The 22,582-nt window shown below is 39.9% G+C and overlaps 1 long non-coding RNA gene across 11 annotated transcripts in view; it reads left to right on the forward strand.

The window, feature by feature from the left end:
• The window catches only part of LOC121064164, a 77,448-nt gene extending 55,233 nt beyond the window's left edge, over nt 1-22,215 (forward strand). For 9 of the 11 annotated variants that reach the window (XR_005816364.1, XR_005816361.1, XR_005816360.1 and 6 more), the window contains one exon: nt 6,966-7,609. This is a non-coding gene — a long non-coding RNA (uncharacterized LOC121064164). Of the gene's footprint in view, nt 1-6,965; nt 7,610-13,488; nt 15,158-19,681; nt 19,779-21,012 lie in introns of those variants that run through there. The other 2 variants (XR_005816362.1, XR_005816363.1) reach the window with 2 other exon arrangements.
• The last annotated feature ends 367 nt before the right edge of the window (nt 22,216-22,582 follow it).

The raw sequence follows: 22,582 nt of genomic DNA on the forward strand, positions 1-22,582 counted from the left end.
GTTTTCTCTACAGGTTTTATGTGACCCAGCAGAGCTTTACTGAAACAGCAGGTCCTGTACCACTCATGTAGTAAAGGCTAATGGTTTCGTTGCTGAAATTTTTAGGTTTTCTGTGTGCAGTTGTAAGCATCCCATTTATCTAACAGCTGTGCCATTGTTCGTTATGGCCACTGACTTGAATGAGTTACCAGGAGCTGTTTTCAGAAGGGTCTCTTTGCTGTCCGTGGCTGTTTTTATCTATGTTCTTGTGCCCCTCAGAAAGAGCTGGGCTTTAAAAAGGTGTGACTCAGCACAGTTGTGTCATGTCATTTATTATTATTTCTTGCTGAGAGCCTTGGGCATTACCTCAACACAATTATGAAACAGGGCCCTATTGTGGCCAGCTCAGTACACAAATAAGCTGAAGGGTAGTCCTGTTACAAATTAAACAGTACAATAAGAAATACCAGCTAGAGACAACAAAATGAGTGCAGAAAAACATGACAATATTGTAGCCATCAGTGGTTGGGCTAGTGGGCAACTCTCACAGCGAAAACCACAGGATAAAATAGTTTGCAAGAAGCTATTTGAAAAACCAAACAAAACAAATGAACAAACAAACAAAAAACAACCTGACCCTTCCCCCCTCCCCCCCCAATAAAAGTCCATAAACCTTACACCACATTTATTAGCCAAAAACAAGCAAAAGTTGTGAACATTGAAAAAATGCTTTCAGAATGATTGAATTTGGGTACTAGCAAATCTGGAGTGTCCTAAGCCTTTGACAAGCTGGATCATCCAACACGTCCGCTGCCCTAGAGAGGAGTTTCAGAACCCATCCCTGCTTCCAGGATAAGGTACACAGCCATCCAAAGAAACCCCATTAAAATAAAGGTTTCAGTAATTTCCAAGCTCTCTGCTGCAGAGCTTGAGCTCAGTTAGATCTAGAGCTCCAGGGCTTTTGGTTCCCTGGCACCATGTTTGACTATCTCCAAGCAATAGGTCTTGAAAGCACTAGCAACACACCTTGGGGCATGGGAGCACAGGCGTCCCTGGAGATGTGTCAAGGGTACAGGCAGAGTCCATGCAAATCTTCTCTTCAGTCTCCCAAAGTTTACTGAAAATATGCTATTTGGGAGTTCTATTTGTCTCTCACTGTTGACAGCACTTTCTCCTAGGGAAAAGATGATGATTTGTAATCATATGTATGTGTCTAACCACTGACAGGTGTCTGATAGACCTTGTGACTGTAAAATGCATTTCATTTTAGGGGAGCTTTGAAGGGCAGAAGCGATCCCGTTTTGCATATTTTCATGAGAACTCCATTAAGACTTAAGGGCCATCTTTAATGAGAGAGGCAAGGTGGCTGAGGAAAAATTACATTGCTGGGTGGACAAAACAGATTGATGTGCACACCAGCAGCTGGGTGTCACAGAGATCGTGAGAACTCTTTTAAAGATCCTGCCATTCACCTAATGTCCTATGACCTGCTATATAGATTGTGGAATTTGTTCTTTTTGTCTTAGCTAAGAAAGAGATAATTAAGGGTCTGAGCATTAATGTCTGCTGACAGATTTCCATTGACTTCCACAGTCATTGAGTCCACTCGTATTTGAAATGTTCAGCTATCTCCACAAGAAAAAGGTGGTAGATGACCAGAAGAGATCATATTGTTCCTGTTGTCACTGATTTCCTTTGCTAAACTCCAGCAAGGTAGAAGGTTGCATTTCCCAAATCAGCACTAAGAAATAAAAAAGTCATAAAAAGGTCAATTTCAGTCCTGCTGCACAGAGCTATACCTGATATAAGTGTACTGACTTCCTCTAACTTTATTTCATGTGCCTATTAGTATTTATATTGTGAGATCGCTGGAAATTGAGGAGATGTAGGATTTGGAAAGCAAATAATGTTTGAATCTTCAATTTGAGATAAATAAGAAGCACACTTTGGAGGTAAATATCACATAGTACAGAAAATATATGGGTCAAGGATAGTATTTTACTGGAACTGAGAAATTTTATATTCTTCTTAGAGCCAAGAAAGAATGGAGATAGGGAAAAAAGCAAGGCATAATAGCAACTGCCCTCCTCTCCTGAATCCTCCTCCCAAAGTTTGTGTTAAAAAGGAAGGGTGGGGAACAGGAGAGGTACAATTAGGCAAAGTAGGCATTGGAGAGGCATTTAGATAAAAGACTTCACAATAAAAAATAGAATACAAGAAAGGAAATTAACAAATAAAAAGCAGTCTGAAATCCCACAAACTCCAGCAAGGCCACTGCAATAATCTACAGACAGAAAACCTCTGAGCAAAAAGGGGTTGTTCATAGCAGGTGGAGCTGAGACATCGAGAGGAGCACAGCAGAGTCCATGAGGAGGCATGAAACACCAACTCAACCCTTTTTCTAGTCCTTTTCCAGTGTTAGTCTTGTCTCATAGTACAAGAGAGCTCTGCTTCAGTGACTGCTGCTGTACAAGAAGTGGCTGGCTGAAAAGACGGTGTATTGTTTTCTTAAATACAATTAAATAACCCTTTTCTTTCTCTGAAGGAATAGCAGAGGTCCTCTGTAGTGGTATGCATGAACCTACGTTGCCGTGCTCCAGCTGTGAGCCACGTAAGGTTCACTGCATGTGTGGTGAGTCCGTAGCCACTCTGTTGCATCTTTTAATTCCCATTCTCAAGGACAGGAGGTAGATGCAGTGTGTGCCTTTGCTGGGGAGCTGCCACCAGCTCTTGGGGCTGTAGTTGAGGAGCTATTTGCCACCTGAGGGATGAGGGGTCAAGGCATAGCAGCATTGTGGCAGGCCAATGGCCACAGTCACCATGGACACCTTAGTCTTTGGCCAGCATTGGCCACTGTGGCCATCAGCAAGCAGCTTACTGGCTTGCTTTCCGGACAGGCTGCTGAGCTGAGCTGCCTTTCTGAGGGCCACATTAGGCTCAAGAGCCAATGCAAGAAAAGCTGGAGCTAGCATGGCTAGGAGACGGGAGTAGGAGTGCCTTTTCTGAGCTGTAAGGCAAATTTTATCATTAAAAGGCTGCTCAGCAACAGCATGGACTTCAAATGCATTTAATCCAAGCCATAAAATCTGAGTAGCTCTGGAAGAGAAGGGGATGTGAAATGGACATTACAAAAATAAGTAGGGTTGAGGGACTAGAAGAAACAAAAGACCATAGGAGAATGGCCTGGTCTGTTGCACAATGTATTTTGAACATCTCAGGATATCTGTAAGCTCACAACAAAATAAGTCTTAATAAAGTCTGTTCTCTGTAGAAGTGTATTAGGCACATTTCTTACTGGCAATATCTGGGTTGGGGGCTCTTTGTGAGATACAGCTGTACAAGCTGCTAACGTCAGTGACAACCGAAATTGCGTAAAGTGTTGCATTCTATCATCAGCCTTTTATGAGAAATACAGAAATAATGAATTAAGGCTTTGGTTAGTAAGCAAAAGCAAGTGATCAATTATGTCACTTCTACATTTCTCTATAGTACACCCTTTCATATGGATCTGAGAACACAAAAATCTTCCTAATAAACATTCCCCGCCCCCCCCCCCCCTAGTTATCACCTCCTTTACAGTCATCCTCCCATCTCCTGTTAGATGTTCATGGGACCAGACCCTGCTGACATACAAAGCTGTTCAGCCTAAGTCTGTGAGGACATGCCAAGGTACCACAATGGACTGTCTGTCCCTAGGGATCACATTTTCTCTGATTCACAACACAATTAAATTCTTCTCCACATAGTTCTTTATGTAGCTTCTTGGAAGCTCATAAGAGACTTGCCTGTGTGTGTAAGCTGGGCAAGGAGGATTCTGGCCAGGAGTGCCCTACTCCCATGACTGGCACATGGCTATCTCAGTAGTAGGCTCTGCTGGAACCAAATCTTCCTGTTTGGTAATAATAATGCTTTTAAATGGAGAATTAGAAGGCAATAAAACAACCTTGCAACTCCCTTAGAAAAGCATAAAGATCTTTTTTTTTTTCCATCTTTCCTGCTTATATATAATATGCTAAGCACAATTCTTGCTCCATTTCCTCTAGTGAGGGGGTCTGCACACCTTGGAAGGTGGGCTAGATGAGCCCGGCAAAGCTTTGCTGCTGTGTGCCTGTGGCCCCATAGCTTGATCAGGGGCATGTGCAGCTCCTGGGGACATCTGGCCCTGGGGCCCTTTGGCCCCCATTTTGACCTTTACCCCCACGTTGGTTTGTGCCACTTCTGTCACTCTTCTTTTGTTATTTATGGCACAACCTAGCGAACAAGGCCTGATTAGACAAGGTATAATTTTTTTCCCCGATCTTGACTGTATGCCTCAGAAGACTGAATTTAACCTGCAGCTCACAAGCACACATATTCTCATTTTACATTCCAGAGCTGCGTTTTGGTTTGTTCCCTCTGTGTTTCAGCTGCAGAAGCTGTAGAAGCAGAATATTCTTCCTCTTCAGGATGAGTTCACTTGTTTCTTAGTGATATGTAGGAGCTAATCCCCCAAAGTCCCATATCAGGTCTATGTACCAGCACACCGGTTCCTCATGAGCAATTTGAAACGATACAGAACCGCACTTTGGTGCATTCAGCTGGGGACGTTGCAAAATGAAGATGTAATTTAGCAGCTCGTCCTGAAATGATGCAGTTCTTTTTGAAAATAGGCATAAAAGTTTTGCTGTCACTCAACAAAGCATGAGCTGGTGAGTGCGCTGCTGAGGGCAGGTTCTGAACCACAGCAGCTTGGTTGTTTCCAGGCCAAGTGAAGGTGCAGCAGAGAGGCAGCCCCTGCTGGACCTTGTAGGGGCTCCAACCAAAAACTTATTTTTTTGCTTATTTTCAAAGTTGCAAGCTGAACTAAGCTTGCAACAAATTTTGTGTGGTCAGCTGTGCAGTGTCAGAACAAGTAACCTGGGGAAAAAAGGACATAGAATGATACCGTGTGTGTTTTAGGGAGGAGGTAATTATTTGTATGCCAAGAAGTACAGTGTTTGGAAGTAGCCGTTTGATTTGCAGGTTTTCCAGAGTTAGAATGTTCATTGTTTCAGTCAAGGCAATTTTTTGTAATCTTGGGGTGCTATTCTAAAAATATAAAACGAGTACTACAGGGATTCTCTAACTCTCTACCCATGAGACTTAAGTATACTCTTTTCCCTACTTAGCCATGAACAGTTTTTTTTTGCTGGACAGATTTTGGGGAGCCTGAAGATGCTCTTAGTCTAGTCTGACTATTATTTTCTCCCCATCTGCAGCTGTCCAGTCAAGGACTATTCTGTGTAACCAATAGCACTTTATAATTAGACTCATCAATAAGAGCACGTAATTCATGTTAGGACAAAAAAAGTTTCAGATAATTTAGCAAGTGGCATCTGGGTTATTGCCAGCTGCAACTGGATCTTTTGGGTCTCTCAGCTGGGGACCTTCTGTGCAATTGATACCGTCTTTGAAATGGCTGACGCTCACCCAGCTTAACTCCAGTTATCTTAACTTTCTGTTTTCTGCTTATTTTAATGCTGGTTGATTCTCCTGGATTTCCTACTCTCCTTATTAATTATACATCGGAAAGATAACAAAATATTACAAAGTACTGTCATGTCTGTGGAATCCAGCATATTGGATTTTTTGCCTGGAGTGTCAAGCAAGATTAATTATTCTGATAACAGCAGAATTATTGCATTTATCACATACAGTAAAAAGAGACTGTTAACATTCAGGCTGAGTTATTCTTGGTCTTAAGAGGCACAAATGGCAGACCTGGCATTTAGAAGGCTTTTGTGCCTTTAAAAAGCCCAGTCCCCCTGTTACCTTCTCCTGGTCCTTGGGCCAAATTCTTGCTGCAGGGCTGGCTGTTACCATGGTGGCAGAAGGCAGTCCTGCAGAGAGTTGTGTAGGTATGAATGTTTGGCAGAGCACTAGCATTTGAGGTAGACAGTATAATTACTCAGTCATTCAACACTAAAAAAAAAATGTGATTTTGTTTTTCTCTGATTGCCTTAGTTCCTGCTTACCTATGGTGAGATTGTCAAGATCTGTTGCACAGCTCCTGAAAGCTAATTTGAGGTCAGCCTGTGAGTCAGAATTGATTCTTGATTTTTGTCAACTGTGAGCTGGAGCTGAAGGGTTTGTTTTGGGAAGAAGGAGAGCAGCCGCGTTTGTGTGCTGCTCTCAGTGGCTACTCTAGCAGTCAGCATCTTCTGAGCTGGCCTCCAAGTTCCTAGGTTTCCTCTGAATTGGTACAAGGAGTTAAAAAGGAGCAGGATCCTTTCAACTTCAACCCCATCTTTTCCAATGTTTTTCTATTTTGGTGTTACTACAAAGGAAAAGGAAAAGCAAGTTAGGTCTCTGGAATGCACCCTCATTAAAAGGAGGCTGGTAACCAGCCTGCTGTGTGACCATAGTCCATCTCAGCTCATGCATTTGCAACTGAAACACCTCGACTTTCTGGAAGTCTCTAAATGGATGGCTTTCAGTCGGAGCAGTACACAGACGTTATTAACCCTGCAATTACTTTTACTGTAGGGCCATAAAATATAGATCTGCTAAAGTCTGGGGGCAGAACACGCAGGCATCCTACAGTTCCGACCAGGGCAGATTAGAGTCTATTACAGATGATGAAAACAAGGTACTAGAAAATCCATTAGAGCTATTTGTTGCCACTTGCAATGATAGTCCCTGTAACCACATTAAATCAAAACATCTCTGGGACTTCATTACAAATTTCTTATATCAATACTGTATGCTGATATAAATAATAGCATAACAAAATCAGGCTGAAGAAATTATATTGTTCTGTATGGTTTACGGATTTGTGATCAATTATTTAGCATTTATATCAGAGAAGCACTTAATGTTTTCCATTGGGGTGGGATGTTGTAGTGCTAGGAACCATGTACATATTGAGCAAATGAAAATCGCTGGCCCAAAGTGCTTTGACCATCTAAATTGGGTTAAGGACAAAGTGTGTAAAATGAGAGAGTAAAAATTATTAAACTTCTTTCTAGATACTGCTGCTCTGGGACTGAAACTACACTCATATCCAGTAAGAGAATGGAAAGAAGCATCTGCTTTTGAACTCTAGGAAACAGCAAAAAAGAGACTGACAGAAACCTGTGGTCACTGAGTGTAACGCACCTTGCTCTTCAAAGGCCCCTCCTTTTCTCACATGCTGTCTACCAACATAAATAATGCTGGCTTGTGTCACTTCTGGAAATAACAAGGTTGGCCATTGGTGGTTCATGAAAAGAAGCAAGAACAGTATGTTTTCATGGTAAGAAGTGGAACAAGATTGTCATCGTGCTTAAGACAAGAGTCTGGAGGGAAAACTAGCCTTGCTCTTCCTGATTCCATCAGGAGGTTTGTATCTGAGATTGCAGGATCTATGAGTTCAAAACATTAAAAGGAGATATGAATCAAGCATGCCAGAAAAGTTCAGTGAAAGTAATATGAACCCAAAACAATGACTTTTTTTCCCCCCACAGCTCTGTTTGCAGTATGCAATTATCATGAGCTTGTTGGCAGTCCTGCAATAATTAGGCACAGCAGCATGAGTGAAGAATGTATCAATCTTAGCTTACAGTTTCTTTGGTTTTGTTGGTTTATGCTAACCTCATCATACTTAAATAGTAGTATGCATCTTTATGAAAAATGTGCAAAATGAAAAAAAAATCAATATAAGCTATAGTGGATCCCTCAATTTCTAGTATAAACATACAATTTGCATTGTAGAAGCCAAAGATTCATAGAACCAGATTTTTACCCTATAAGCTATGATTTGCTAACATAGATGAGCAGATATATCTGCATTAGAGATCATTGGTTTCAAAATAATTTTAAACAATAAATCTGAAACCCAGACTTGTAAAATGCTACATTTGCAGTGACTGTCTTTGTGGGTACAGTTCACATAATGAGGACAGACTTGAAGTACCTAAAGGATGTGAAAATCCAGTTCTTACTCAAGGTACCTTTACAAATCTCAGCCTGTTTATTCAATGTATTTACCTCTGTGCACTTGTCCCTGTGACACAGATGTATCAGGGAAACGCATTTCTGTCCTGAATGGCAATACTTCTGCAATTAAGAGATTTCCTGGAGTTTTCTTTTGGGATTCATGTGGGGGCAGATGGAGCCACGCTCTGGTCTTCTGAAGACCTTGAAGGGCAGAGCCCTGTTTGTCTCCGTCTCTTCCCAAATTCTGGGCAGCTGGAGCTGATGCCATCCCAGCACTCCTGCCTGGGCAGAAGCAAAGTCTTCCTTAGCAATACTTGTTCTTGAGCCAAATCCACAGTCTTCCTATCAGCCATGCATGCTGGCTGGCCCCAAGACAACAAACAGCAACTGATCCTCTACTCTTCTTTGGGGCTGAAAGTCTGAATTTGTTTTATCTTCCAAATTTTTAAAAACAGGAGTGGAGGTAATATCCTAACCAAACAGAGCCTTTGGGGCAGTTGCAATTCCTACTTTGGTTCTGAATCAGTCCAATCCCAGAGACAGGCTGAATGTAGTCTGTCCACATTATTAGCATATATGTGGAAAGTGAGGGACCGTACAAGTGAGTATTACAGCACTATGTCAGTATTGTCCCTTTTTTCTTCCACTTTACTGTGCAGTGGTACCAGAAAGGTGGATTTATTGATTATTTGCCAAAAGGCTATGGATTAAATAAACAAACAACCTCCCCGTCTTCACCTGCCTGAGACTCTCCAAACTGCTTATCTGCATGCCATATAACAAAGCCAAAAGGCAGGAAACCTTCCTGCCCTCACACTGTTGGCATGATACAGCCAATGTCCCTAGTCTCTAGTATCCCTGAGAATGAAAATTACGAGGTTTAGCTGAGACTCCTGAAAACAACCTTGAACATGGCTTCTGAGCACCTCAAGAGTTTTTATATGCATACGGATGTGTACATATGTATGCATATATAAATATATATATTAAAAAAAAAGTTAACACACCCATTCAACTTCCATTCCTGGCTAGTGGAGTATTTCCATTGGGTTTAAGGGAGAGTAGAATCAAGCCTCAGTTCAGGAAAGTGCTTCACTCTGAGGTTTGAAGAGGTTACTTGTCCCAGAAACTTCAATTAGGCATGTCAGCAAATCCTTTGCTGACTAAGGACTTCCACAGCTCAGCTGTTGTAGAGGGCAGCATCCAAGCTGGATGCTATAGGATGTTGACCTCTCTCGAGAACCCCATGCAGCAGCCAACCATCTGCAAAACATGCAGAGTAATCATAATAATTCCCTTGGCAGCCTATTTCAGGGAGGAAAGGGAAAAGAAAGAGTAGAAAAAAGAAGGAAATTCATTTTAGTTTGCATTGAAATACTCTCACAATAATTGCCTTCACATTTTTGAGTTTGGGGCTATATATTAAAACATTTCTACTCTCAACATGGAATGTTATAACAAGGTTTTCAGAGCTAATGAATGGTACAAGAGGAAAAAGAAAACCCATCGTACTAGTTTTGTATTCTTCCCCATTGACAAATGTAAATCTTGACCCTAAAGAGGAAGCATGTTTTAGGGATAGTTAGCACTATATACCAGTTCCACTCACTTGGCACATATAATTTTCATGTCTTATTGTAGGGATTGCCAACTTCCCTGACTCCATGAGCAATTTACCGAAATCTTTGTATGCCTACAAGCCTATTGTCCCAGAACCTGTATGAATCCCCTCTTTAGGAAAGGTGTACAATATTAGGATCACGTCTTCCTTCAAGTTATCTTTAATAAAACTTTTGTTTGTTTGTTTCTATGAGAGAAAAGGCCATGGTTTTTCTTCTTTTCTCTCTGGAGCACTGATATATATGATACACTGGGTTACCTCATACTGACACATTGATATGCCTGATACCCTGATAAAGCTAGTATTGCTACACCTGACACACTGAACTCATCTGCTCCTCTGGAAGCACTGATGGCAGTCACTCTATTGCTGAATGCTGCCTCTGGTTAGGGAGTACTGGGTAATGAGCAGCACAATCAGGCCACAACTATTTTATGTGGGAGGCCTATTTACACAGGAGAGGTCAGAGCGTGGTGGTGGCCCCATGAGGAAGTGAAAGTCTGTCAAGCTGAATTTGAAGTAAGTGTATGCTTTAGCCAGGCTGAGTTCTGAAATACATTGAGCATACAAATGGAGGAACAGAAAGTAAAATGAGAGTATTGTATGTACGATGTGTACTAACCCTTTAAATACTTTGTGAGCCCTCTAGTGGTGCTCATTGAGCCCTGGAAACCTCCAGGAGCTGGCTGGAGCCAGGTAGTCCTTTAGCCCATTGTGTTAACAAGAACACTGTTCTTTGGGGCTCAGTATGCACATCTTCTTATTTCAGGTTCTTATTAAAATCACAGAGGTAAGAACTTTATTTCTACCCTCCTATGATAAAATGTTCTTCAGAATGTAAGCAGGAGCTCACTGAAGCCACTCTTCCCATTTAGTCTTCCCTATAGCTGGTTAGCAAGAGGTCCCTGCTCCTCAGCAGGTGCTGGGGAGATCCCATCATGCTCCCATGGCATGGTTCAAACCTGCAGGTGCCCACACTGGTCTTCTGTAGAGATGACAATATAACAAGTCTCTGTGCTGCTGTCCCCATGGGGTGGAAACTGTGCCTGGCTGCCCACATGCAGAGCTACTGCCGGCTGGCTCCTGAGGCTGTACCAGGACTCTGCTCTCATCAAGGCACACAGCTGCCATGTCCCAGGCAGCTGTGGACAATGAAGGCAACATCATGCCTACCATGGCAGATATAGGTCTGGTTTTTGGCATGCCACACTAGCTGGGCTTCACTAAAGCAGTGTGGTAAGGATATAGCACTGCAAGCAAGAATTCATATGGAGAAGAATAATTTGGCTGGAAAACTCAAGGCTTTTTTTTTTTTTTTTTTTTTCCTGAAAGAGCTCAGCTATGATATTTCTATAGAGGGAAAAGCATTATTCTGCTTTTATTCTAAACACAATACAGAATGCTCCTTTATTTTTTTTTAATTGACTCATAAAGACTCCAGGAGGGCACCAATTAGTGAAATAAACCTATAATCCTCAGTGCAGTGCCTGCTATAGGACTGCTGTTTAACAGCCTTCTTGCTAATCAATTCTCTTCAGTCACCCAAATGCCATAGCTGCTATGAAAATAAATGCAAGTTTAAGAGTGCTCTTCATTGTGTGGTTAAAACTATGCTCCTTCTATGCTACCATAAAATCAGCATGTATGTTAACAGATATTTACTCTGCCTTGTACAAATGACTTTAATTCATTTGATTGTGGAGCTTGGGAAAAACAGAAACAGGAAAAAGCAATAAACTGTTCTTCTTGAGCAACATTTAAAAAATCTGATACTTCTTTGGAAACCAGACGTAGAACAGAGATGCATACTTTAGAGTCATAAGAACATCCACAGTTTTGGTTGTTGTTTAACTTTCATTGTAAATTTTAAGCCAGACTTCCATCATTCAACTTTCTGGATGAAAGGGCTGCTTCTCATAATCTTTTTCATGTGTGACATCCATCCAGAGGAGGTTTGTTTCCTTTAAAAGTTGATGTAGCGAAATACACAGTAAGTGTAGCTTGAAATGAGGTGGTGTGCAGAATCCTATCAAAGACAAATGGAACCCAGATCCATTGAGGATGATGGGGGAAAAAATCTTTAATGAAACTAGAATTTCACCTTTAGTGTTTGATGTGTGAGTGAAAAACACCTTTTAACTAATAACACTTTTGTCCTAAGTAGGATCACAGGAAGCTGGACAAAAGTGTCTATGTATCACTTCTCTTCTGGTTTGTCTTGAGGCAAGAGCAGTGATGCTCAAAAAGGGATGATCAAACACTTAACAGTTTCAATGCTACATCCCAGTATCCTTTAACACAAAGATCAGTGTATTGTCTCCAGGAGAGAAAGAAGGCAGAAAGAGATGAAATGACCTGCCCTAAACTATCCATCTGAACTTGAAGTAAAGCACGGTCTTGTGTGTTTGTGGAAATGAGCTGAGATTTAAAACAAAGTAAATAAGATGATGCTGCATCCTGCAAGTTTCACCGAGCTTCTCACTTAACATTCTCTGTTTTCATGCTAACGTTGGGTAATAAATCAAGAATAAATTATGGAATCACAGAATCATAGTATGGCTTGGTTTGGAAGGGACCTTAAAGATAATCTAACTCCAACCAAATGAAACAGTTTATTTGAGTGCCTAGGATTTAAGAGTTTTCAGAATCTCTGAAGTTCCATTATCATGCCTATGTAAGGAAATTTATCCTTCCCTCTTTGTTTTTTTTCCAGTGTGAGTTTTATTTTTCATTTCTTATGATGTTTGCAATACATATCTTGTGGAACTTCGAACACTCATTCTTTCTACAGATAAACAATCTTAATTATATAAATTCCTTTTGTATAATGGGAACATATTAATGTAGCAGTGCCTTGTACACTAATAATAATTAATTTGCACAGATATTATTTATCAATATTTTATTATGTAGGACATGAGCTTGTCACTGATTAAAATCATGAGTCAACTGAGGTAAACTAAACTGACAGTCTATAGACATCATCACTGACACCTAAGATTTTCATAAAGCTGAAACAAACATACTACACTTTTCACTCCCCTGATCTTGTCAATTTACAACCAACTGCTGATTTGCTTCTAAGCACACATGCACATGAACTTTTCAGCATTTTATTAAATATAGGGAATTGAACCTGTTTCCATAGTGAAATCTATAGTTTAATTAATAGCCAACTAAGTGATTACAGGATATATTTATAACCCAGCAAGATTGTTTAAAGAAGAATCTTTCTGAACTCAGTAACATGAAAAGGTGGTAAGCTGACCCTGCAAATACAGCCCACTGCAAACCAGTGCACACAAGACTGGTTATGTGAAAAATTAGAACCGAACAGAACTTCGTGAAGCCTGGTAAAATTCCATGATATTAGAACAGAACAGCTGCTCTGAAGAATATTTTAAATCTAAATTTTAAAATTAAATTTAATTTTTTGAAGTTTATTTCAATTTTATATTTAGTATGAGATGGTCAGAAATCTTATATACATATATGTATATTAGCTTATCCAGACCTCTTCTATTTAGGCAAGTATCAGGGGCTTTCTCTTTGGTTTGCATTGGACTGAAAACTTACATGTCTAGTATAAAACAGCATTAAAATATATAGCGTATTTTCCTGCCAAAGATCTGTGCCTGTAGTTACTAGGGCTAGTGGTATGTCATAATAAATCAAACAAATTGTCATGGGGAAAGTGAAAGGCAAACATCAGGACTGTGTGGTAAAAAAAAAAAAAAAAAAAAAAAAAAAAGAGCATATTATTTAAATATATTCTTTACTTTTAAATGTAAACAATAAAAATTAGCATTTTTAAACAAAATATTTATGTAAATTTGAATGGTAGTAATTGCATAGAACTGTACAGGCCACCGAGAACCATTATTGCTCCCTCTTCATTTCTGCTGTCCTACCTGTGTGAAGGGAAGTGAGTATGTAGTTTTGTGGGGTTGTAGGTTTCTGTTTGTGGTCCACTGACTCCTGAGTTCAGAGATTACTTCTGCAGGGGCTTACAGGAGGTGACTTGACCAGGACCAGCCCTGGTGAGCTAAAATTTGCCTCTATGAATGTTGCCCCCCTTTATGCCCTGCTCCTTCCAAACCAGAGAACTCACAGGCACAGAGAGCATGCCTTCACATTTAAAGCAGCTCTGTCAATCTGGCACCTGACGTCTCCTGTAAAAGAAGGCCCTGTTCCCTCTCCCCTCTCTCCAGCTGCAGGTATCCTCCCTCCTCATATTGGCATTGACGATATGTGCCCTTAGGGTCGACTCAGCTGACAGATTGACATATCTGCAGCAAACTGCTCTTTTATTTGCATATTTATTTATGAGCAGTGAGCAGTGTTAAGTTTCTACTGGAACAATTCTCCATATTGATTTGCTCCAGGGCTGTCTGATTGCTAGAGCCATCCCATGGGGAATGGGGCAAGAGCATCTGGCTGGGGGAGGAGAGAGGATGAGGAGCAGGACGTCCTCCTTCTGCCTTGGCAGGACTCAATGGGATGCAAAACTATAAAGAGAAGATGAAGCTCAGTGGCAAGTAAAGCCAACCAGAGTTGGCATTGCTGGTGCCCTGCCTGTTCCCTGTCTCCCACCCTGTACTCCTGTCCTGTCCTTGCACTATCTCCAGGACTCAACTGAGCTGGCAGTGAAATGACTGCAGGAGATGACTTTGCAGAAAGCTCAACACTTCTTTGCAGTGCTCATTGTCAGCTGCGTTGGCTGAAATGCATTTCTCTGGCTTGCTGCATGTGCAGGCAAGAGCTCACCCATCCTTGTGGAAGGGAGAAGTCAGGGCAGGGCAGGAGCACAGGTCCACAGCAGATGGGACACAGACGAGCTTGAGGACTTTTGGAAGTGCCCCTGAGATGTCCAGAGGATATCATGAGCTCTAGCTGTGAGATCACCTCCTAGAGATCACCTCCCATCCCCAAGTGTTCAGGGTATCTCTATTCCCACTCTCTGTTCCCACTTACTTCAGTCCACATCATTCTACTCTTCAGAAACAGAAGTCTCCTTTATGGCAAGAGTTGTGGATCGATTTTAAAGCACACGAAGCCAGCTGAAGACAAAATGCATGTGACAGCTATCACAAAACTGCAGTTTTAACAGTCTTAACTGATGGCAGCCTAGATGTCAGAACAGTGTCAAAAAAAGTCAGATGCACTGCTGTGGCAAGCGTCAAAACCAGACATGATGAGAAGTACCCTTTCTGTACGTACACGCATGCATCCCAGAAGCCAGAACTGTCTTTCTGCACTTGGCCTATAAAAACTTCTTATGCTACACATGCCAGTTCAGTTTTGTTTTCTTCTACATGATGAACAAATGTGAGCATTTGGGTTTAGTAAGCCACAGCTGTGCTATACCTCTGACAGGGATTGTGCACAAACAAATACTCTCCAAACTAAGACAATCTGGCCTTCTGTAACCTGGATGCCATATAGGCTTTCAGAAGATGTAAGGAGCTTGTGAAATAGAACAGCAAGTTTAATTAAAAAAAGCAAAAATCAACTATGAAAGCAACTATGACAGTAACTAGAAGTTTAAAACAGACAACCAAACAAAAACAGAGAGTAACTATGCCTTCTTGAGATACAAAGAATTAGCTGTTACAGGTTTGATTTATCACTGGATTATGCCAGCTTTATGCTAGTATAAAAACAGGATGATAGAGCCATGCTGAATATCACTAGGTATGCATCCCTTCAGTTCTTCTTACACTCTTATAGGCATAAAAACAGCAAATAGTTGTGCAAATCAAAGAAAAACCTATAAAAATGAAATGGTAGAGACGTCAGATGCAGGGAAAGATAATACTCCTTGATCAGTGCAGATTTACTGCAGTGATCCATCCTGAGGGGCAAGAGAAATTTATTGAAGAGCTAATTTTCAGTAAGATAAAGACCTCTTGCAAAGTAGCATTAAAAAGTCTTTGGTAAGTAATTAAAACGGATGGATAGTTTCTTAAATACTCTAAATATACACCTTATGTGTTGGACTGTCTCCATCTTAGCATGCTATTTAATGCTTACAGCTCTTCAAACCTTATTCTGTTCTTGTTGATCTTGTTGTACAGTACTTTATTAGCTTTAGAGACTCTTTGATTCATAGTGACTTACTTACAGAATATTATTCTATTCAGCAGAAACAAGCATGTGACCTTCTCTATAATAGCAACACATTCTAAATGGATATTATGCCACACGTTGCAAAATTTGTATTCTTCACATGGAATATGTCTCATGTCATGAGAATTCATATTTCTTCTTTAAAATTACATGAGGTTTTATCAAGTGCAAAAGGCATTATGAATTACACTTCAAAACACTCCAAAGTTCTGGAAATGCCAGGGAACCTGATTTCCAAGTGTCTTTATTTGAACAAAATCTTCAATATGCTGAGTGCTTGATAGGCTGGAACAATGCAGGAAAAGAACATGTAAAAAGGGGTCCAGCGTGGCTGGGATTAGCTTACTGTGAGAAAAGTATACCTTCTGTGGTAGCAGGATGTGTTAATAATGCAGTTACAAATGGCTTAGTTTAATTTTATCTATGATCTGTTACATTTATCTATTTAAAATATTGCAAATGTATTCCTTATGCGATTGTTTCAAAGAAATATTTGACTTACATGCAGTCAGTAACAATCAGTGGCAATGTTACTTTTACAGTAAATGTACATGAAGTTTATGGGCAACTGCACAGTGGGACATAAAGATATCATTTGGCATTTCCAAGTTTTATGAGTCTTCCACAGAAGAAACTTCTGAGAAGCCTATTTACCCATGTAGATATCTGTATACAGTCATTTACTGTAAGTGAAAGCAGATTTGTGTCATCTGTTACGTTTATTTTGATTGACTATAGATTGCTTGCCCTTTGATTGCTGCTAATGTTCTGTGGAGCCATTTGTTTTCTTGCCGAGTTAATGATGTTAAAGGAAAAGGTATTACTTTCTTCTTAGGATGAATTAATTTTAGAAGTCTTTACTTAAAAGGGAAAACAAAAACAAAAACAAAAAAGCTGACCAGATTGCCTGTTCTCTCACCTGTCCACTTCAGGAGCACACATGAACACAGGCTCCTGGGAAAAGAAGTTTATTACAGATTAAGGGAGAACATCTTTGTGAGAAACCCCTTGTTAAATTATTGGCAACAAATCACATGTCCCATAGGACAGACAGCACTTGCATTTCCCTTGGCAAAAACTGGAGAGAACCTGGTCTAAATTCATCTCCTATCTCTTCTGAAAAGTTTTAATAAAGGCTTAATTGTGAAGGGGTCTCCAAGTAATGAATTGTGGCTGGTGGGAGTATCCCAGTCTGGGGAAAATAACTCTTCTGTTGCATATTTCAGAGTCTTTGAGATTAAGAACACGTCCTTGAATAATTTTTGAAAAGAAACATAAATAAATACATGAAGATGTGATCACCCAGTGATTACTTCTTGTAATTGCTCCCTGCCCTCCTTGTATCTTGTTGTGCCCCGTGGCCCAGGCTCTGACTTCCTTCCTTTTGAAAGCGTGTCAGGCTCGGGAGCCCTGCAGGGACCTGAGTGCTGGCTGCTGTCTTGTGGACATGGGGCTGGACATCCCATCCCAAGCACTGCAGGGCTGCAGCCTCCCTGGAGGCTGCGAGACCTCAAAGCAGTAAATGGGAGAAGCCTCCAATCACACCTTCTCAGGAAGAAGCGTGAAAATGAAGGATCGGTGTTTCGTTGTCGGCATTAAGGAAGGAGAGATGCCATACCTGCTGTGGGCAAGAACCTCATCATCCTACAGTGCTGCTCTCATCCTACAGTGTTGCTCTGGTGGTGATCTTCCTTCTCTTTCCATGGAGGACCTTGTTGGCAATATTATTTTCTCCAGCTGACAGATGGAAGCAGCTTTTCTATTCATGTTTCCCAATGGAGTTTTTCAATAAAAGCTGCACAGGAGAGTCTGAAGAGTCCACCACTGTCACGCCACAGACACAAAGAAAGTCATGTGGGCTTGAAGAGCTTTTCAGGAGACTCTTGAGCCTGAACTTCATTGCCTCTGTACCTGTTGTGAATGAAAATGAAGAGTTGATAAGTCTTAATGAGACTGGTATTGCAGCAAAGGGAATTTAAATCCTAAGCATGTTTTGCCTCAGTAATATGGAGAATTTTCCATTTGGTCACTGGTCTTTTTGTTTCAGCACTGTTGTAGAAATGTAAATTAGGACGAGCAACAAACAAGCTTCTGTTCCTAAGTAGTTGCTGAAGTTATGGCCATCAGATGTAAGTTTTAATTATCATTGGGAGAATTGAATAACAACATTTTTTCTTTTGTTTCAGACTGTAATTATCTCATTTTACACCTTTACGGTCACTGCTTGTTTTTATGGGCAGACTTTGTGCAATCCCTCATAGTGTGTTAAAAAAGAATCAGAAATTACGAGCACCATAATTAGGACTGAAACTAGGAAAAGATCTTCCTAATAATTGCAGATATGATGAGTAATTATAATTTATGTTGGCTTTCCTATGTCCCTGTGAGTTTTACAAAACAAACAAACAAACAAAAACAGGTCAACAACCCCCTCCTTTCTTTCGATGAGACTTTCCCCTCCCCTCTTGGCTTCTGTGATCTGTGGCCACTCTAAGGGAAACCATAAAGGTGCAAATAGTCTGGGCTGACTTCCACAGAAGAGAGAGGAAAGCAAAGTCTGGGCACTTTGTCTTCCTGCCTTCTGCCTTCTCCTGTCCTGCAGAAGTGGTGCTCCCTATTGCTGCCCGCAGACCCCTGGTTCAAGGGGAAAAGGAGCCCTGTGTTCCTGCTCAGCAGCTTGCACGGATGCAATAACTGAGCTGGTGAATCAGAGGACCTAGCAAATGGGAACCCATAATGCTAAGTATGTTGTGGAGCTACAGGAAGCCAACACAGAGATGTTTGTCCCCAGATCCTCTTTCCAAGCATGTCCATCCACTCTTCCTGGCTGGTCTTGTAACCTACCTTTTTTCAAGATACTACAGAAGTGCTTTACGCAATTATTATTAATAATAATAATAATAATAATAATAATGAGAATGTTCTTTCAAAATTAAGTGTTTATGTTTGGGAGAGGGTGTGAAAGCTTTTTTTTTTTTTTTTTTTTAAAGAAATTTTGTAACGCAACAGTTGTTTCACATTTCCCATCACTTATCGTGTAATTTGAGGTCTAGTGTTGCACTCAAGCAAAGGTTAAAGCTTAGAGGTTTGGGACCATCTGGTGGACCATCCACATGTTATCATTCTGTCCTTTCGGTGATGACTCAGACATCAAAGATTTTGTGCTTTTATGATTTTTCTTTCTATTTGGCTTACATTGATATTAACATACACATAAAAGTTAAAAAGTCAGTAGATATAATATGTATCATTAGTATCTGTGTTGAATGATTTGTGAGATGAGTGCTTTTTCTCTGTCTTTCTCTCCTCCCCTGCATTTCCATGGAATAAGAAACTGGTAATATGCCTGAAAACCTCTTTCAAAATGTTGCTTCACAATCAGTGACTAGAAAGATCAGAATATTTCCTGAAAGTATGTGGTTTGCATAAGGTCACACTAAAGACCAAATGGAAAAATTGCACTGTGAACGAGTATAGATATATGGTTCTTTTGCCCACTAAGTCTGCTCTTTTGTTATTTTGAATATTTCCTGGCAAAAATCCTAATTATGATACCCCTCCGTATTTTAATATGCACATATCTGTATTTATATACTTACCCATATATATAGTATGTGCAAAATACTTGCATTTTCAGATGTGATGGCAACAGTTGAGTTACTTCAGAAAATTAACAGTAATAAAAAGTAGCTTTTTTTTTTTTTTTTTGAAAGACAATAAATAGTGAATAAAGATTAGATTTTGAAAAACAACTATCTAGAAAATATGCCGGTACAGTAAGCATTAGCTATTGTTCATCACAGCGCTGTTGGGTAGTCACCTACAGATAGGGAAGTGTGGCAGTTGTCCTTGAACACTACCAAGGCTTGCATGCTCCTACTTTTTCTCCAAATTGTTAATAGTGAACAAATGTTAACAATTGAACAAGAAGGTAAATAAAATAAATGGAATATCAGAATACCAGTCTTAATAATGCTTTGGAAGCTGTAGACCTACAATGTGTTGTCTGTTTTATAGTGTATGTGAAGTTCATCTGAAGGTTGGAAGGGACTGCAGGAAGTCATCTACTATACCTAAGAGATAACAATGTAAATCAGTTTTTGTGGCAATTAAGGTATGTGTGGTGAAAACAGAGATGCATGTTTAGATTAGTCAGTTATGCTAGGTATTATAGGTGCTGAAACTTCAAGAATTGATTGCCAAATTTGTTTTTATTCACGTTCTGGGCAAATGTTTAGGAATGTGAGAAGAGACATTAGCAGCACTTCTTTCAGCACATACCAGTGTAATGATTAGCAAAACATCTGAAAACATGCTATGCAGTCTTTTATAGAACCGGCTGCTCATTTGAGCCAATAATTTTGTCTTGCATTTTGTCATACATATTTTGTCTTTCCTCTGTTAAAACTATTCTAGTCTCCTAAAATGGCATTTTTCCACTTTTTTTTTTTTTGGTCCTAACCCCTCACACTGGAGATTAAAATGAAATATATGATGGAGCCATCAGCTCTCTGAATCAGCAGGAATATTCACATAGAGTTAATTGCACATCAAAGAAGCATTTTGAATGGTTATTGTAACCCCACAGCACTCTGGCGATTACCAAAAATGTATTGACAGAAATCACCGTTATTCACAGTATTACCTTTTCTGCTTTGCTTATGGCAAGACCTAGGATTATAATTTATCATAGTTCACTTCTGAAGTCTGATGTCATGTAAAGACAAGCAGAGCAGGTGTTGTTATGATGATTATTATTAACACTGTTATTGATATTGTTTACATATTAAAGTCTGTTTCAGAGAGTACCTACATGCATGCTTTAGTCCCATGGAGCTGAGAGAATCTCTGAGTTCTCCATGCTTGTTTAAATGTTATTCTAAACAGGGATGAACCTGAACATATGTTTAAGTGCTTCACTGAACTGGAGCCTACTAGAGATATGAAAAGTCTCATTTTCTCCATGGGACAAACCTCTGTTCATTCCAGCTAGACCATGCAGGCATAAATCATGCTGAACAACCAAAGAAGTATCTCCCTGCATAAATTCCTGGATTGCTTAAACTTAACACCTAATTACAGATCTGGTGAACCTAGATACACTGAAGGCGGTTTGAAAGGCTGCCTGAAACATCATGGGCTGAGATGCCTTTGTCGGGAGCATTGTGCTGTGATGTGTAACGTGGGTAGATTCCTGTGGGATGTTGACAGTTTGTGGGAAATGAATGTAGGAGGAACTGGGTTACAAAGACCAGGCTTTTTCTTTAATATCTTTTCTCTCTCATTGTACTGTTTGTGGGCTTGGGGATTTTTTGCTTGTTTTTTTTTTTTTTTTTCTCTCTTTTTAGGGTAGGGAGAAGGAGGACCTTCTGGTTTGGAAAAATCTGCCCAATAAATGCTGCATGTCATGAGTCACTTGTTCCTGAAGATTTGATACTTCCCGGTTCCTTCCTTCCCCAGAAGATGCTGGTTGATTCTCCTGAAAGCTATCATGTTCCTTTTGTGCTCATGGCATTTATATGGAGTGATAATCACTTGATAAACCATGGATTTATGTAATAAATTAATTAGCTCTGCAGTGTTTCCTCAACCCTCTGCCTGCCAGTCTGTCTCCACTGGGACTTGTTCAGTTTTTCCAAACAGGTACAAATAGCTCTCAGTATTATTATTTTCTTATAAGTCATTTGTAAGGAAAATGTTTTCTCCTCTTCCCACTAGAAGGGGAATTTTCCCTCCCTTTTATTCTGGCCTGAGGCATAGGGTGGATGAGATTCACTTCTGTCTCCGCAGTGGGTTCTCTGCATGCAAACACAGAGTGTAAAGTTCAATAGCTTACAGCAATGAAAGGATAGAGCCAGAAGCTTTGCCATTGGAAAAGGGTGAATCTTACCTTCATGAATAACTCGTGACTATTGTATCTAATGTCAGCAGGGCATGAAATACCATATTTGAAATTGTAATGCCTTCAGGTATAGAAAAATAATTTTCATGCCACTCTTCCTCTTTTACTTCCCTTTTCCTCTTCTGTCTGTATGCTGGAAATGGCATATGGTATTAGATCAGGATCTGTTTAAGCTAAAGAAGGTACAGAGAACATACTGACAATTATTTCTTGAACTTAATGAATTTGTATATTCTGATTTTCTTTATAAGGGTTCAGTCCATTTTAATCCTGCTAGAAAAAAGTTTCAGAGCATTTTTTTTGTTTTGTGTGAAAAAATGCTGTCTTTTATCACTCCTTACAGATTTTTATTGTGTAATGCTTCCACTTTCTGAATGAGAGAAATGTTGAGCAGGAGCACAGGATATTTAATTTGTATTAGAGTCATCATATTACAGCCTTAAGTATATTCCATTTTATTTTGTCTTTAAGTTAAATGGACTTAATCCTTCTTATCTTTCCATATAGAAAATTCTTCATTCCTCTACTTATTTTAATTATTTTTATCTCATTCACCTCTGTTACTGTATTATCTCCTATAAATGTACTGACCAAAACTGAATGCAGCATCCCAATTGGCAGCTTATTATTCATTTACGTATCACATTAAGCTTTTTATAATGTATTTTCCACCATGTTTCTAATGCCTCATAATATATCATTTGCCTTTTTGTTGTTGTTGTTGTTCTGATGACATACTGTACAGAAGTTTTTCTGCAGATCTGTCATCTGGAGTCATCCAGACCTTCTCCAGAGTGTCACAGTTTAAAAGTCAGAAAAGTGTTTGCGACTTCCCAGTCACTGCTACTAGTGTTAGTCGTCTTTTATTTATCAGTTTGTGCTGTGTTGCCATTCACCTGGTCTTGGTAGGGTCCCCCTCATGTTTTTTCCTCAATTTTGGCCAATACTTTGTGTGTGTATTCTGCAGATGCTTCCTCCTTAACCACTTAGTGTTTTCTTGGGTTCATTCCCATCAA

Source organism: Cygnus olor, chromosome 1 (assembly GCF_009769625.2).
Source record: "Cygnus olor isolate bCygOlo1 chromosome 1, bCygOlo1.pri.v2, whole genome shotgun sequence".
In the NCBI taxonomy this organism is placed as follows: domain Eukaryota; kingdom Metazoa; phylum Chordata; class Aves; order Anseriformes; family Anatidae; genus Cygnus; species Cygnus olor.